Consider the following 13,504-nt stretch of genomic DNA (forward strand, 5'->3'; position numbering starts at 1 on the left):
ACTACGTCACACATAACAAAAAGGACGACTCAAGGGTGGAGGGAAATCACAGTGACGCTAGCCTCAGCAAGACATGGGGAGATAATTTGGGGGGTTTTGTTATTTTAGAAGCAACTTTAGAGTTAATCAACGCACCATTTTGGAAACAAACTTTGAAAATAAACAAACTTCCAAATTAAAGGGACGGGTAGGGTTTTTTGTTGGTTTTTGTTTTTAAAAGTTACCCACTCCTTAATGGGTTATTTAAGTGGCCTAATTTACTATTGTAATCAGCTAATTTTTTCTTCACTTGTGAATTGTATAAAATACTCTTTCCTTTCCCTTCCTCTCCTATCTCATTTGGCATCACCTTCTCACAAAAGCCTTCGTGCTGTTTGTCCAGGCTTTCTGGTTACAGTAACGAACTAAAAAAAGTGAGCTCCTGGAAAAGCAGGAGCATCTGCTCAGTTGCACCCATCGGCATGAGAACAGAGCCTGCCCTAAGCTGCTTCGGCTTTCTACTGAAGCAGGCCGGTGCCAGGCACACGGGCACCGCCGGCTGTCCCCACGCCACAGCTGAGCGACAGGAATGCCATTATGGAGACCTTGAAATAACCATTAATGCCATAACACAAACAAGACACAAGAAAAAAGGTGAGCCACGTTCGTAACAGCAAAAATACTTGCTGGAAAGAAAGGAACAGTCAGAAAACATATATTCTGTTTTCTATTAGCACTATTCAGTAACATTACCAAATCTGCTCCTTCGGTTCCCAACATCATTCATTGACAAGTCTTTCTAGAAATTAGTTTGAGATAACATTCATTACTTATCTGCTAATGTTATTACTGTACGTTGTCTTTCTGCCTTACACTGTACACAATAGTTTTTGGATCTATGACAAAACAGCAGAGAAGCTTATGAGATAATGCATCAAAAACTCAACAAGAAATTTAGATGCAGTTTCCTCTTTCCTTCATTCATAATTTCTAAATTTCTCATAAACTACTTAAAGCTATACAGGCCTGCAGCTTGTGATCCACTATTTTTATTTTTCCTAAGACTTCTGCAAGTGTATTCAGTATGTACCGTATTTTTTTATTGGGAAATAAAGGTTAGATTTGCAAGCAGCTGACCTTCCTTTCTGAAATTCAGCACTACACATCATCTTCTCCCCACCGATCGTGCAGTTCTCCTTTTCACTTCATTAAAAGTAAGAGCCACAGAAAGTTGATTGCTTGTTACACTGGTGCTCCTGGATGCATGGCACCTAGAGCAGCATTCACACGTAATTCCCTAAAGGTAAAAGCCTGTCAACTCACTTATCGATGTTCATTCACTATCAGTGATGCACTTCGACTGGCCCTAAGAAACACACAAACCAGCTCCTCAAATTCTCCCCAAAGTGCATCATGACTGACAGCAAAGGTAATACAGATGCACGTACAGGGGGAATCCCAAAAGAAAACTGCACCAGAGTGACCGACCCATCTATTCTGTGCTAGCTCCAGAGTCATCGTGGCGCACAACGCTGCTGAGAGCACTTCATGAGAACCTAATCTTGAAATGGAGAGCTAATGAAAAGATAAGTGGCATGCAGCAGTAGTACGGATTCACACCCAAACACTTTTTGTCCCAGCTCTTTTGCCACACACCTCAAGCACGGCAGTAATTCAGACTAGTTCTCTCCTGCAACATTAGTGACCTCAGACCAGCTAGACCCATCTAATCCCTAGACAAGATGTATATACTTGTTTGAGATCTTTGCCTTCAAAAGCTCCTGAAAGATTGAAAAGAAACCGCTAAAAATACTTGCTCCGTGGCAGCACCCACTGAACATTCTGGGATTTTTCTGCTTTTCGAAAGGCACTGGCCTTGTTAGGACTGTTTTTAAAATCACTGATTCTTGCAGGGAATCTGAACTCAAACTCCACGAACAACAGTCTTGTGAATGGCAGGGTGAGTAACTGTAATAATAAAAATAAAGAAAAAATAAAATCCAGGAGTGTTAACCAAAAAAGTAATTTCAAGAAAGTTATCCCTAGCAAGAATTACATTATTCTGTAACTTAGTGGAGACAGGCTGGATTCTTTCCAGCTGAACACTGAAAATAGCAAGGAAAACCTTATTAATAGCAACCACAATTTTGTTCTTTGCACTGAGCACCATATAGGTCTGTTTTAATAAGTTGCCTGCTGGCTAGAATGATAACCCTTGCAGAAGAGGAAATAAGGCCATTCTTTACCTCTCAAAGGTTCTCAGTAGGGAAATAGCACTCATTCTCTTAACATCCCTTTCTGAGGCAGCCAGATTCACGGCACATCAACAACTTCTGAATTAAACCAACAGATCTCTGAGATGGTCTCAATGTTACCACGGCGTTCTACAAAACACAAAGCCAATTCAGCAAAATGAAACATCAGGAAATGAACAAGAACAAACTGGTTTTACTTAATCCAGAACTGTACCAGTGTGAGACTTTAATACAAATGTAGTTGCTTTGCAATAGCGTGTAAGGCTTATATGTAAAAACCGAAAACTGTATAAACATTCTGGGAATGAATATACAGACTGTTACACCACTATGGTAACTGATCATTTGCGTTTAAATTAAAACAACAGGGAAACCCCCTAGCTCTTCCCCAATTCCTTTTCCCTTCATGACCATTAAGAATTCTAGAGCATCACCCCAAAGCATCCAACTTAACCACTCGCTCCAAGGCATCAATCCTAAATAAAAATGCTATTCATTACTTCATAATCATCAATAGCAGGGGCGGGGGGAGGAAGGCAGGGGAGCACTTTTTACATAGTTGAGACATTTAGTGAGAATTATAAAAAACTTGAGGTAGACATTTTTCTTCACAAAATCTGGAGAAATAAAACTCTGTTCTAGAAATACACAGTTAGATTCATATATCAGTATATCATATATCAAGTATACGGTTCACTTCATACATCAAGACAAAAAGAGCGCAATTTGCACCCTGCTGAAGTCAGTTACAAACTTCTAATTGACTTCAAAGTCATTCATCAGCTTTTAAACAAGCTTCTTGTCAGTAGGTAATACAACCCTCTTGCTCTCCTAAAACAAGAACTAAACTTAATCTTTTTATTTATTTGTTTATTATTTTTATTCACTGAGAAGATACAACTAAGAATTTCTAGAGGCTGGGTACATTTTCATCAGCTTACTAACAAAACAGTGGGTCAGTAAACAAATGTAAAGAACATAACCGTATAAGTATCTGTCTTTGATGGTTACGCATTAATCCAAACCCTGGCACATCTTCTGTCGTACAAGGTGCACACATGAAAGGAAGCGTTAACCGCCTCTATTAGTCATGATGTATCACTACTACAGCACCTCTTCCTTCTCCTCCCCTTTATATGTGTAGTTCTAGTTCTTGAGATTTTCCAGGAAAACCCTAATTACAGTTACAGGCACCTGATTCAGTGTTATAGCAGAATATACTACTGACAGCGTTAAGAAAATGGAGAAATTTTTCAGGATTTATTAAGCCAGAAGGATGTGCCAGGAGTATTATGAGGAACTACAGATTAGGAAGAACCAATTCAGTATTTCAACAGCTACGAGGAGGAAGCTAGTAGTAATAGTCTGACTTCAAGAATGGAGAGAAAGAAAAACATACAATCATAATGCTAGTGAAGTTTTGTCAGTCTCGCTACTGCATTTGGAAAAAATCTACTGCTTGTTGTTTTCCCATTTTACGGAGGGATAGTAGACCTTCCAATGGGACAAGGTTCTGGAGGAAGAGCCATCAAGATTTCATAATATGAATAAGCCCACAATGTGGAAGCTGAAAAAAGAAAAAGCTGAAGAAGAGATAAAAAGCTGCAAGAACTTGCAATTATGCAAGGCATTTTTCATACTCTAAGCTTCAATCTATCCTCCTCTGCTCATAAAAAAAATTAGGAATGAAAAGAACAGCTGGTGAAAATAAATACAAAATTTAGAAAACTGTCAAACTTGAACAAATTATGTAAAAGCAAAACACCAAGGTTGCTTGCACAAGCTCACAGGTTTTAAAATTCAGCTCCAGCAAGCTTTTATTGACATTGCTAATATCATCACTGGAACTTGACTTCACTCTTCTTGGTTTTTGGAGGAGTTGTTTTGCCCCTTTTTTTTTTTTTTTGAATAGCTGAAAGCTGCAAGCTCATCTGGATGAGTTACACATCAAGAGAAGTCATCGTCACATTAACTGGCCTAAATGGCAGCATGCCTCCATGGCAGCATGGCTGGGGGTGCAGGGGGGAAGAACCTGAACAATGTTCCCATCCCACAGCAGACACAAAACTAGGAAAAGGGCTGAATCAGCTCCCAACTATTAAAGATACCTGTTTGGTTAAATTCCTAAAGGAAAACTAAGCTTGAAGACCAGGGCACCAATAATGATTTCGTTTATCTTCTTCTGTGAGTGCTCTTCCTTTTGTATGCAAGTACAGATTCAAAAATAAATGCAGCTCATCCTGGATATATGAATTAAATTCACTTCTCTAGTTAAAATGCAGGATTTATGAGCTTCTCTAACAGCTGTGGCCAACTCAAAAGAGTGGGTGCTTAGCAGGATGCTTCTAAGACCACAGTGACAAATAAGCAGACTGATTATCAAAGTGTTGAGCACAAAAGCAGCTCCCATGAGTCATAACAGAAGGACAGGAAAGACAATTTTGCTTCCATTTTAGTCTTTCTCTCCGATAAGAACCTTAACAATTATGTCTATTGTGGGTGTGACAGCTTCTTACGCAGTTTATGCTGGTCCTTACGCATGCTGTTGGGCGGTCTTCGCCATACCTGTAGCAGTTCTGAAGAAAAACAACCAGAGTTCAGAGGATAACACTCTCAACAGCAACCTGTTAAATCCAAAGCCTTTGCAGTTTCAGCTGGCACAAGGAGCCTGACACTTTTGCATTCATTTCTATCAAAGGGAAGTGCCCAACATTTGTAGTTGAAGTAAAAGCACACTTCTGCTTACTGAGATACCATTAGGCAAAGAGGGGCAAAGAAAAAAAAAAATATTTTTTTTTAGATAAAAGATGGTCATATTTCATAATAGCTTCTTCCACAGAAAGATATTCTAATATTTCTTTATCTGACACAATATTCGTAGGGGTCTCCTTGGAAGTTGGTTCTTTCATTTTAATCTTTCCTTCTCTCTTCTCAGAACACCAGTCTCCAGTAATATCCTATATTCATTTGTCAGGTTGCTTTCCATTTAGTCCCATATTATCTTTGACAATCTGCCATGGACTTTAAATCTCCAGGCTATAAAATAATATTACAGGCATAACTTTTTAATCTTTAATAATTACCAAAAAAGCTACTATTTCAAAGAGTTACACATTAGGACTCACTTTATGACTCAGTTCCCACATTTATGTTTGAAGATTCATGCTTAGAAAGAAAAAAAAAAAGAAAAAAAAAAAGCGTTGAGCATGCAAGCCTTCCTCCTTTACCACAAAAAAGGGAACACGTTCGAAGCACTGAGCAGCCAGTCAATTGAAGGACTGCTCTAAAGGTTGAGCTCAGCAGGGTATTTCTGGAAAGAAAGGGCCTCTCGAGTTCTTCCATCATGCTCTCTGGTCCCTCTATGCTCTGGCAGCCGACTGTCAAAAAGCGCACTGCTAGGTTCCTCTCCACAATGGCAGCAACCCCTAGCTCTGCACCAGCAATCCTATACCACCATGCTGTCAGCAGACAAAACAGATGCGGAAGACCTGGCCACTTAGAAACAAGTCCTCTGATGCATTCCTAACTGGCTCAGCCACCAAATCTTTCCTATGTGCACACACAAAGCACACCGGTGATTTAAAAAGACTATCTCCTAACAAAAAAAGACCGAAATTCTTTTAATCTGACAAACTTTCTCCCTCCTACCAACCCAGTTTTGTCTTCGTTGTTCTAAAAATAACTCCCATTCACATTCTAAAAGTCAGATGTTGCTCTCTCCACCGGCTTTGGCTGGGATGGAGCTTTCTTATAAGAGAACAGAAAAGTAAAGGTGAATATAAAGTATTTATAAATAGCAAATGAATGCTGAAACTAAATTCTGTGGGCATTTCAATGCAGATCAAAATAACCACAATGACTACTCTTCCTTGTAATCTTCAAACATATCATTAAATACAGATTACTAGTTCACTATCTGAAGTAAAAAGAAAAAAGCCCAAGAAATCACTTCTTCCTTTAAAAGGACATACCAGATATATGGAACAAACATAAAAATATGAGGGAGGAGCCCCTCCAAAATTTAATACTAAATTAATAAGAAAATACAATACATGCTAGATGAACAGAATTATATTCTAATTACACTATCAAATTATCTATCATTTCTTCTTGATGTGTTTTCCAGGCAAATAGTCAGAGGCATATTATTTAAATACTACTGATCCGTCTTTTACAAAGTTAACCTTGCAAAGAATGCCACCAAAAGTTTTCAATAAAGGACAAAAAGAAGCCACTCAATTACTAACTGTCCTAACACCCAAAGACAGGTCATTTCAAGAATAAATCCACATTAGCACGCAAGCACACGTGCAGGAAGCATTTAAAGAAACAACTCAAAGGCTTTTCGTTATCGCTGCTTCCTTCACAAAAGTCATTACAAGTGATTAAACCTCATGGTGGGCAAACGGTGTACAGCAGGGGTTTTGGGGGGAGTGTTGGGCTGAAGTTCAATAAAAAAGATCCACACTCCAGATAAAGAAGAAGAAAAAAATCCCAACAATTCCTCTCTCAATTAACATAAACTTCCTTGAAACAGAGGATGAAAGCTTTGAGTCTTCTGGAATGCAGCGCCACAGAAGCAGCAATGTATCAGGTACCAAGGGCAACTCTAGCGAGGACTCTGAACATTAAACTGAAAACCCTGAAATAAACTTTGTGTTCAGTGCAAACCTACTGCAGAGAAAGTACAGCAACAGAATGATCAACTTGTGCTGCTATGACAGACGCCCTCGTGCTGAGCCACCTAGGACACCTTCAGGTAGGGGAACTTCAGTCTGCTACGTAAATTACTGCAAACATATTTGGAACACGTATTAAGGTGACCAAGTCAATTTGCAAAACGTGTAACCAGCTTTCTAGTGGAGAGAAAAAAAAAACAAAACAAACAAACACAACAAAACCACAAATTTTATTTAGTGATCTCATGCAAAAGCAGCAAAAATCAACTTGAAAATAGAGTCAGGCAAAAGCAATGAAGACCAGAATATTATCTTTTGCACAAGATCATATGCTTACTCCACCACTGCTAACTGCAACAGTGAATGGATACTAAAGTTCATCTGTATACAAGAAAAAACATGCTGGGAGCAACGCTTATTCATATACCATTTGTTTTACTTAAACACAAAATTTAAGTTCTATTGAAATTACCGTGAAACTGGGTGGTGGTGGGGAAAACAGGCTGTTGTGATTTTTATTTGCTTTTGAATATTTGTACTCAAAAACTCTCTTCACTGATCAAAAGATCCAGTTTCATCTCATACAGCATGAAACAGAACTACTACAATCAGGATAGTTCAGAGCTTGGCAGCTTAAAAATTATAAAATCTAGTGGTTGCAGATTTAAAACAACTAGAGCATTAGCTAAAGCAGAAGTTCTTTTTCAGAAAGAAGCAAGTGAGCCACCACTGTGCTTCAAACTGCCAAGTTGCAAGCGAGCTCCAGGTTGGAAGACACACACTTGTATTAGGGTGTTCCAACACGGGGGGCAGCTCTGCTGCAAGGGAACCGGCGGGAGAACCACCTTCAATAAAGATAAAGGAAACCGGGAAACTAGTAACATAATTATAAGGGCTAACAGTCTGCCATCCTGTACCTATTATCCAGGGATTGAGGCGGATCACAGCAAGGCTGAATGTGAACCCTGCAACCAGGCTTGGAGTGCTGCAGAGACTTCAAGAGACCGAGAAAACTACTGAAATTTATAGATTAATTCTCCCTGTGTACCCTCCCCCCTTACACAACGAATTTAAGCTACAGTGGAAAAAATATTTGCCATTTCTCAACTTGGTACCTCTGATTCTCTATTAGAACAGATGAGATTCTAATTTTTTTTTTATTTCTCAAATTTAAAGGACTCCAAAACCCCTATTACGAAACCTAACTGCAAAGACTTGTAATCGCTTATGATGTTCACTTTTCCTCTCCTGTTTATTTCAACTATTAGATGCATTCTTGGGTCTTGTCTTTAATTAGACGTTAAGCTCTTTGATAAGGAAACTTTTTTGCTATGTTGAAGGCCTCTGGGTGTTGTTATAAAATAAGTTATAAAGACATAATGCTTGACACCATGCTATGGTACTGGTTCTTTGCATGAACAGAATTGCTATAGTAAAATATGAGTCTTGAGATAAATGGAAATCTCATCAGATGACTCAGGAAAAAACTTCAAAAACATTAGGAGGTAATTTGATTCATCTCTGGAAACAGGATGTGGTAACCATTTTTTTTTCATTATTATTAAACAATGCTGTTTCAATGCCAGCCTCCATAATGACTTTAAAAAATAAAATGAAGTAATAGCTTCTCCTGCAATTTCAGCCTAGTGGCTTCCATTTAATAGTTAAAAAAGATACTTTAAATCTCACACAACATGAAAACTCTCCTCATAACTAAAAGTATGACTGTTCAAACGTCCTTAACACAAATGCAGCCTGTACTTGTTCTATACCTTCATCCACCACCATCAATATACTGGCAAAACATACATATCCAACCAACCATGCTTAACTAGTATTTTTGTCAAAAAGTTTAGTATTTAAAATAAAAGCCCAATGAGAGAATGCCACAGCCCTAGTCAACATCATTATTCTTCTGGCAAAAATGACTCTAAACTAAATAGAAGAGTTTTCTACTGAAAGGCATGAGCTACCTCAAAAAAAGAAGTGAAAGACTAGTATTTACAAGTTAGTCACTATAATCTAAAGTGAAGGATCATCCAGATTAGAAGGTTATGTATCAATGGAAAAATATTTAAACATAAATAGGAAATGGCAGGTGCATGGCCTTTCTCCCAAGCAGACTGCTTCCCAAGTGCCAATAGAGCTTCTCTCTGGTACGCTCTCTGGCTTCGTGCATGGGAGATTCCCATGGCAGCAAAAGCATGTCTGGATATGTAAGTGACCCAAAAGAGGACCTGAAAAACAGGTCTTAAGAAAAGGGAGATGCGTCTAAACAGTAAACAATGTTGGCAGGCCTATCAAAGGAGAGGTAATAAAAAAAGCTCATAATCCTGATTTTCATCCTTCATGCGTTTCTCTGTCCTTTGAGCATTCTAAGTTTAATTACAGAGTGGGGAGGGTGGGAGGAGGAGAAGGGAAAAAAGAGGCAAGGCAATGCCCCTGGCAAAGGGCACGAAGGGTGGGTGAGGGAGGGAGGGAAGGGAAGGGAAGCTGCTCCAGGGAGTCACGGAAGAAGACAGTGAAAGGCTGGCATATGGGGAAGCTCTGGAATGAAAGAAAAGAAGAAAACAAAAATCTAAGAAGATGCTTCAGGCATGAGCAATGAGTCCATCATGAGATTTGAGATTTATATTAGCTTACGAAAAAAATACAGACTTGCAGCAGTCAAAAGTCAATATTAGCATAACTGACTTTCCTGTTTCTAATATACCTAGTTACTTCTTGTACAAATAGTCTTGTAACATTAAGGGAAATAGAAGTAATTTGGGAGATCTGAACACAGAAGTCTACTTCCAGCAAATCATTATTATTTATTTCCTGTAAAAGGAAAGTAAAATAACCTAAGAAAATAAGGGCTGGCAACAGTATAGGGCATACTGTGTCTCAGAGGATTAAAGAGAACTTCCCAAAGTTCAGTTGTACGTAGCGACGGAGGCTGCTAGGGAGCTTCCGAGGTAAAAAGCTTCAAATCAAAAAGATGAAACACCTGTCTCTTATTTACAGTAAGCAACTTGTACAAAACCACATACATATAATGACAGGCCTAAATATTCATCATCAAGAAACTGGAACTGAATGGGCACATATCGAGACATTTCATCATCCACCACAGGCAGTAATCATAAAGCAGCAGCACGCTGACCCCATCCCTAACCCAGCACACGCAACTGAAGAAGCCACTGCCCCCCAGGCAGGGAGGCAACAGGTAAGATTACAGTTTTAACCGCACTGTATTATTTCTTTCCACTAACATTCTCCTTGCGCCTTTCTAACATTGCAAGAGTAATCTCTGCTTTCCTTTGTAACACAGGTAGAATGGGGGATACACGATTTACTCAGAACAAAAAACTCAGAAATAATTCTTGTAATCTTCTTGGGATGATACCACTTTCTTGGCTGCTGAAACTAAACCAATTTAAATGCAAGTTTAACACTTACGCCTCTTCTGGTGCTAGATACGCATTTCCTATTCCCATCTACTCATATCTTGAAAAACCCCCTCCAACCAAACCAAACCAAACCCAACCCACCAAAACACCAATTTGCAGAGCTGAATACCTACTGCTAGAGAGAGATTTTTGTAATGTATAGGAGATGTCCCTCCCACCCCCAATGAACAGAACTAAAAAGACAACCAAGTAATGTAAGAGTCTCCATCCTGAGCTGGAATTTCAAACAAGGATGTTAAATGCATTTCATGGTCTATTTGCATCCATTTTTCAACTGATCAAAATACTTGGTAGTTTAGAATAACTCCACTTCTCTGCTTGCATGCTCAGATTTTTTAAAAAAGCAAAATACTTTCAAGACAATTTGCACAACGGCATTTTGCAACAAATCGCAGCTAAAGTATTTTTTCCCACTGCAAGGTATTTACTAGACTGCAGTAATTCTCTCAGCACTTTTAAAGCTTGAAACACACCTTCTGTCGAATGCTATGAGTCAGTTTTAATGACAGTGTTATGTTCTATGGCTCTGTAGCTTATGCAACAGAATGAATTTGCATTAAGTACCCAACTTTAGAAGCCACCTTCTATTCTCCATTGTTAATACTGAATAATGGTAAAAAATAGGCTATATTCCCTGCCTGCTTTCTTATTGTTTTAAAAGAATAAATCTAATTAGCTGCCTGTAATGTAAAATGGACATAAAATTTGTTATTGTCACCTTACGGATATGTACTTTTTTTTTTTTTTTTTAGAAAGCCAGTATACAGAAAAAATATAAAGAACAATGACAGTTTTCATATTTAGTAAAACTTCAAAATTTTAGTCAAGTGTTACCTTATTAGTGTTACTCTTCTCCCTTATCCTGCTTGCAGGAGAATTTAAAACAATACCTTTAAATTACTTCATCTGGAAGAAAACTAACAGTTAACTTCAAAAGGAAGAGGATAAAATAGTCCAACATGGTAATTCAAGGGAGGGAAAAAAAAAATGGGAGTAAAAGTTATCAATTAGCTTAGAGATTAACTTTTGAAGACTGTCACTGCTGTCATTGTGGGGAGCATGCAATAGCTTTGCCTTTTTCAAGAAATTCAACAAGAAAAAGTTATAATGCGACATCTCTTGCCGTCATGGGTCTTTTAGTCCAAACAATGGGCCAATCTAAATATGCTTTTTTTTCTTTCATTTGCTTTGTTCCCTTGTTTAAAATCCCCCAAACTGCCCACCTCCCTAGAACAGTATATTATACCTATGTTGGGGCCTTTTTTTTTTTTTTTTTTTTTGATTGAAAACACTCAGCTTGACAAAATGAGGGTTTGGCCAATTTGTTCCTTGAAATATGATTGGAAAGTTTTGTAACTGGTTCTCATGCAAACCAATGGCCAAAACTCCTCACAAATACACCCACAAGTAGCTATACAGACATACAAAGTGAATGGCTTTTTTTAATCTCTACATATATACACACACACACAGAGAAATGTACGTGTGCATGCACCTACTTCTAATGACAGGGGACAAATTCCTCCTAAATTAATTTTCTTAGAACTTCAGCTAAATGATCACCTTTCTTTTCTTTATTGAAAATGAATGTGAATAAATTGGATTACCCCTTTTACTCTCTCTACTTTCTAGAAATGAATCATACATAAGCCAAAAGGTTCCTCCAAATCAAAACTTACTCTCTTTTTAGTACTTTTAAACAGATCCCAAGTTGCCCAAGCAAGAAAAAGATCATTTATTTCATATTTTTAGTGTAAGTTCACAAGTTGAACTCCACAAGGATGAAGAAAGGGTCTGATTGATATCCTCCTCCATGGTTGGAAGACCTGCTATAAAAGGCTAAGCCATTACAGTAACAAATGACACTTTTTCAGTGCACAAAAAGCACCAAGAAAACCAGATCCCACACACACCTGTAGACTGAACGACTGATACAGACAACTGCTTTCTGAAAGCCGTATGTAGAAAACACTTGTAAAATAAAGCAACTCTTCGGACTGAAGAAACTATACATTTACAAACCTGTAAAGATAGCAGCTTATGAATTAACAAAGGAACTGCACCTGCATGAGGGTATAACAGATAAGCGGATCACACCATGATCTGCTAGAATCTGAGTAGCAGGTAAGAGATTTGCCCAGCGTATTGGAGAACAATACTCACTTTAATGAAGACAACTGTAAGGAAAACGTCAACTGCCTCCAGCACTGAAAGAAGCAATTTCTCAACATATGAAGTCTGTCATTGTTGCCCTGAGATGTGAAAGCAGATTATACTGCCATTTTTATTAATTTGCAATTAAAAACAGAGATGCAAAATCTAATATCATTCTCATCTTGTTTGGGGGTGTGAGGAGGAGGTATCAGCCCTTTTCTTTTACTTATGTAAAAGCAAGCCTTCTCCTGTTTTTTTCTTCCCTTAGAAGAACTTCTCCTTATAGTACTTGAATCTCCTCCAATAATAAGCTCTCAATTCACTTCAGAAATATATTCTAGCTCGTGAAGTTCAATTAATTGGGGGTAGGGGGGGAGGAATCCATCAGCACATTTTCCAACCATTAGAGACTTGTTTCTTGGCAAGCTGAGAACTTGGCCAACTGAGAACTTGAATAATTTTGTACCCTTAGCTCCAGTGGTGGAGAAATGCAATGATCTTGCTTCTAATTCAGCTTGCAAGCAGCAGCAGCTAAGTAACACTAGAAATAGAACACGGAAGGTGGTTAACTCCAGACATTCTGAAAGGCTCCCCAGCACACGTTAACACACACATCCATCACACAAGAAAAAGGTTAGCGAAATATTTAATCCAAGATTCACAGATACTTATACTGCAAACAAAAGCAACCATTTTAAGTCTGCTGAAAGAAGTGCCGATGGACTTGTTCTAAATAAGGTTATGTTAATTTTTCTTCAGTATATAGTTTTAATAATAATTTAAAAATGGAATGTCAAATGTCATTATTAGGAAGACAAATATATTTGCACCCAAAAACCTGAAGCAATGAGATTTTGCAATACTTGATTCCAAAAGCAGAAGTAAAAGATTTCTTATCTTCACCCACTCTTCAAATGCACCGTGCCATCAACAATAGTTTGTATCCTCTTCTTTTGTAGGAGAAAAGAGAAATCCCCTCCCCAGA

The 13,504-nt window shown here is 38.2% G+C and overlaps 1 protein-coding gene across 5 annotated transcripts in view; it reads right to left on the reverse strand.

Annotated features, from left to right (window-relative positions):
- CDKL5 (cyclin dependent kinase like 5) overlaps positions 1 to 13,504 on the reverse strand; it is a 141,975-nt gene that overhangs the window by 91,298 nt on the left and 37,173 nt on the right. Inside the window, exon 2 of one of the 5 annotated variants that reach the window (XM_087757989.1) lies at positions 2,226 to 2,363. The exons of the other annotated variants lie outside the window; for them this stretch is intronic. The gene's annotated coding sequence lies outside the window, so the exon portion shown is untranslated. The remainder of the gene's footprint in view (positions 1 to 2,225; positions 2,364 to 13,504) is intronic. 5 annotated transcript variants of the gene reach the window in all.

Source organism: Nipponia nippon, unplaced genomic scaffold (assembly GCF_047370975.1).
Source record: "Nipponia nippon isolate SJK-2023a ecotype South Korea unplaced genomic scaffold, ASM4737097v1 scaffold_2, whole genome shotgun sequence".
Classification (NCBI taxonomy): Eukaryota; Metazoa; Chordata; class Aves; order Pelecaniformes; family Threskiornithidae; genus Nipponia; species Nipponia nippon.